This window comes from Tupaia chinensis, unplaced genomic scaffold, assembly GCF_000334495.1.
Source record: "Tupaia chinensis unplaced genomic scaffold, TupChi_1.0 Scaffold000352_1, whole genome shotgun sequence".
Classification (NCBI taxonomy): domain Eukaryota; kingdom Metazoa; phylum Chordata; class Mammalia; order Scandentia; family Tupaiidae; genus Tupaia; species Tupaia belangeri.
The window spans coordinates 88,651-93,654 of NW_006159846.1; positions in this window are offsets into that span (position 1 = coordinate 88,651).

The following is a 5,004-nucleotide window of genomic DNA, read 5'->3' on the forward strand; positions in this document are numbered from 1 at the left end:
TAAGTACATGCATACAATTATAATCAGTAAATATGTACGCTTATAAAGATAAATATAAATAAATAATTATACATATATTTTCATTTTGGAATCATTTCTGGTTTACAAGTAATCATTGTTCACCTTTGTGAAATACAGTATTTTTGAAAATAATTGTTTTTCATTGTCTATTTATTTGTTGTCATTTTTGAGCCACCTGTTCCAGGACTTGAACCATGGTCAGCGATGTGGGAATCCAGAATTTAGCCACTACTGCTGGATTATGGTTTTTATATTACAGTGTTATTGTCTATTCTATTTTTTATTTTCTTTGCTGTTCAGAAATATTTTATCTTACATAATCAAGTTTCTCTATTTTTGTGGTTTTGTCCATGCCTCATGGGTCTTATTTGAGTAGTCTTTGCCCACTCAAACATGTTGTTCTTGTATATTTTCCTTAATAGGTTTATATATTTGTCCATTATATTAAAGTTTTAAATCCACTTTGAGTTAAAAGTCACTGGTAAGAGATCTAGTTTTACTCGAATGTTGGTGGATATTGAGTTCTCCCAGACTCATTTATTTTTTTTCTTTTTTTCTTTTTGGAGAGGTTTTTGTTATAGGGCCTGTGCACTCACCAGACAGACAGAGAGAGACTGAGAGATAGAAAACGAGAAATCACCCCCCAGGGTGATGGCCATGCCGCAATCCCTTCTCCGCCATTTTCCTCCCGGGATCTTGGGCATGCACACAAATGCGCCTGGTGTGAGTTTAAGACACTGGGTCCAGGACATAAACTGCGGTTCACTACATGGGAGTCCAACAACAGTCATTACGCTAACTGCTGGTCCCATCCCAGAACCATTTATTGAAAACTCTTTTTTCCACAGGCTTGATCTGGGGCCTTTGTCAAAAATCAGTTAGCTGTATGTTAAGTTTTTTCCTGTTTATTCTATTCAATTAGACTGTTGTATGTCTGTGTTTGCACCAGTACCATGCTGATTTAGTGATTAAGGATTTACAATACATTTAGGAATCAGGACGTAAGATGCCTCTAACTTTATTCCTTTTGTACAGAATTGGTCTGATTATATTGGTCTTTTGTGATTCTACATAAATTTTATAATTATTTCCGTGTTGAATATCACTGGTTTTTTGGTAAGAATTGGAATGAATTTGTAGATCATAGTGGCGTAGTATAGGTATAGCACCAATATTGATTCTTCAAATTTATGAAAAGGACTGTCTTCCTGGTTTTTGCACATTTTTCAAGTAACTTATTCAGCTTTTATAATTTTGTTGATAGAGGTCTTTCACTTTCTTGGTGAGATTTCTACCAAGTAGTTTTTGTGGTTATTGTGAATGGGATTGCCTTCTTCATTTTTTTCTTGTTTATTTATGGTGTAGAAAAATGCTACAGATATTTTTAATTACCCAAGGACTTATGTACTTGCTAGAGAAAGTGATAGAGAGCTGGAGATTCAGGAAGGGAGAGAAAATACCCCAAAATGAAGCATAAAATGCCATTATGGGCTATAAACCTACCTGGGAACTATCCTATGTACTGAACTGACACAGTCAGGGTCCTCAGGGGATGCCACAATCCCTTTCCTCCAATTTGCCTTCCCATCAGGATTTTGGACACATGCACACATACACACACTCAATGTGTTTCCCAAGCCCACAGGGCCTTGGACTCAAACCACAGGTGATTATGTGGGATCTGGCTCCCTATACATAATATTTAAGCCCTGTGCTATGGGTATAGCCTACTGCAGATTTTTAAATGCTGCATTTGTATCCTGTTTATTTATTTCATCTGAGAGTTATTTGGTGGATTCTTTAGGTTTTCCTATATATTGGGTTGTAAAAAGCAAAAGAAGAAAAACGCATCATGGCTTTTCTGATAAACCATTATATAATCAAGTCAGCCACAAATAGGGACAAGTTAATTTTTTCTTCTTCAATTTATATGCCTTTTATTTTGTTCTTTCATCCGACTATATTAGTTAGTACTTCCAGTATCTATGTTGAATGGGAGAGAAGAAAGTGGACGTCTCTGTCTTGTTCTAGTTTGAAGTTGAAAAAGTTTCCACTTTTTCTCATTCAATATTATGTTAGCTGCAGGAATGTCATATATGGCCTTAATTTGAATATGAAATGTATTTTCTATGCTTATTTTATTGACTTTTAATCATAAAGGACTATTACATTTTATCAAATGCTTTTTATGTGTCAATTAATATGATCATATGATTTTTGTCATTTCTTCTCTTAATGTGATCTATTACATTTGTTGTTTTATACATATTGAATCATTCTTGTATTCTAGGAATAAATCCTACCTGGTTGTAATGTATAATATTTTTAAAATGTTGTTGAATTGGTTTGAGTCATGAGATATGGCCCTATAGTATGCTTACATACACATGCGCTACTTTGGCTTTCCTTGAATCTTTTTTGTACATTCATATCAGTGTCTCGTTTTATTTTCTTTAATACTGGAGAAATTGCTTTCTTTAATGTAGATCTTATGGTGATAAGTTATCTTAACGTCTTTTTAATTCCCAAATGTCTTTGTTTTGTGTCATTTTTTTCTCCTTATGGGAATGCTCACTCACTAGAGACAGAGAGGAGGAAAGGAGAAAGCATCCCCCATAACCAGGTTCCAATAAGCCTTTTTTATTCTTCCTGGGTGGCATTGTGTTTGACCCCTAATACATCATAGGAAGTGATTTCTTTTACCCCTTAATACTGCCAGTGAGTGGGCTAAAGCTAGCATAGGAGCACTTAGCTTTGTTTTTCTTTTTGAGAGGTTTTTGCATGTGCACTCACCAGAATGACAGAGACACAGAGATAGAAAGCGAGAAATCACCCCCAAGGGGGATGACCACACCACAATCCCTTCTCCTTCATTCTCCTCTTGGGATCTTGGGCATGCACTCACACTCTCCCAACCTGAGTTTAAGCCACTAGGTCCAGGACTTGAACCATGGTCAACTACATGGGAGTCCAGCAACATAGCCATTATGCCAACTGGTCCCAGGAGTACTTAGCTTTTGACAGCTCAGCCAGCCATTACTCCTCTAATTTTCAACATGCATTCTGGAAAGTTCCTGAGTGCCCTTTTTATAAAATTTATTTTATTGCCAACAGTCCTCATTTGTAACATTTGTATATCTCCTTTAAGTCCATAAATTTATTTCTGTGTAGTTTAACTTTCTTGTCTGCTATTTGAAATGTCTGTATTATTTGAGTGACTTTATTTCTGAAATAGGGGTCACATTTTCTTTTATTTTACTGAATACCAATTCTAAATTCTACCCTGGATATTATAAGTTATACATCATAGAGTTTGTGAATACTCTTATATATCTCAAAAGATTAATTTTTATTCTACACATTGGTTAACTGTCTAGATTCAAGTTCCAAATTCTATATCCCTTGCAGTGATGAGGAGCTGATTCTCCATTTTTTTTCAGGTTCTAATAGCTGCTTTTTTTCTAGGTCCCTCTGAGTTCTGTATATGTGTTACTTAGTAGTTTACCAGCAATTTTGATGAGTTTGATATGCAAATCCTAAGGATTATAGCCTTTGGCTTCCTCTTTTCTAGGACTTATGAACTTCTCCCCAAATTCCTGATTGTCTGTTCAGCCATGAATATTAGTTTTTGATAACCTGAGCCAGTAAAGGTGCAGCTTTTACTTCCTTGATCTGTATGCAAACTGGAGAGTCCCCTGTGGTAAAATGCCCAAAATTTACAGTTTGTTCTTTAAGAATTCTCTAACTCCACTTTCTGTCTTCTTTTAACTATTCTCCACTGCCTCAGATGGTTCTGTTTGACATTTTTAAGTAACACACATACATGTGTGTGTATGTGTATATATTTTTATATATGTATATGTGTATTTATTTTTTAAGAGTGTTCTTTAGGCTAAGCTCTTTGCCATTATTTCATGTGTCTTGTTATTTTTAAGTTGTTTATATGATAATATCTCTTTTCTTCTATTAATTAATTCCTTCTGTGTGGGGTATAGCTTCATTTTCTCTACCCTGGACTGTTTCAAATGTTCTAAGTCTAGTATTTGTTTTACTACATGAATCTAGTCTGTCTTCTATGAAAGTCACTTATAATATATACAAATTAGGTAAAGGTGAAGTAATGCCTACATGATTCATTTAATGTATTTCCTGTCTATATATGGTCCATGAACTTTTTGTTACTTTAAGTGTAACATTTTTGAAATGGTTGTTTTGTGGTTCACAATATCACATTTGACTTTTAATGTACCTTCAAACATTTACATTACACCAGTTTGTGTATAAAAACTCTATAAGAGTATACTCACACTTTTCTTAGTTGTTCTACCATTTCATCATCATGCATTTTATATCATACATATTGTAAACCCAATATGTGACTTCTTTCACTTTCCTATACATCCACACACTCAGCTTTAACCACATGACTTGAGACCTATAATCATAAATTACATTGCAAGCATGGGTTATCCATATAGCCCATAGCCATATGTTATGGTCACTGCCTTTTTTCAAAAAAGAATTATTTATTTAATTTTATTTATTATCATTTTATTTTGGTCTAGGGCACTCATACTCATGGTGGGGAAAGTGAGAAAGCAAGCCACCAAGTCTGAGACTCAAACTATAGTCAGCCATGTGGAAGACCAACACATTTACTACTTCACTACCTGCAGGCCGCAACCAATGCCTTGTTTTAAAAGTTTGAAAAGAAGAGAAGTTTATATGGGTCCCTGCTTATTTTTTTATTTCCAATATCCTTGTTTGCTCAGATTTGAAGTATGTGTTATTTTGAGGTTAGACATAACAGGATGATGCTTGTCCATTGCAGTCTAAAATGAGATTTTGTAAACATTTGGTTTTTAGTTGAATGAGTTAGGTGAAAAAGTATTGAAGTTTAATTTTAATTTTTATAGGTTTTCACCATCTTTTAAATAAAATTAATAAAAATTTAAATAATTAGTGGAATCAATTAAACATTAA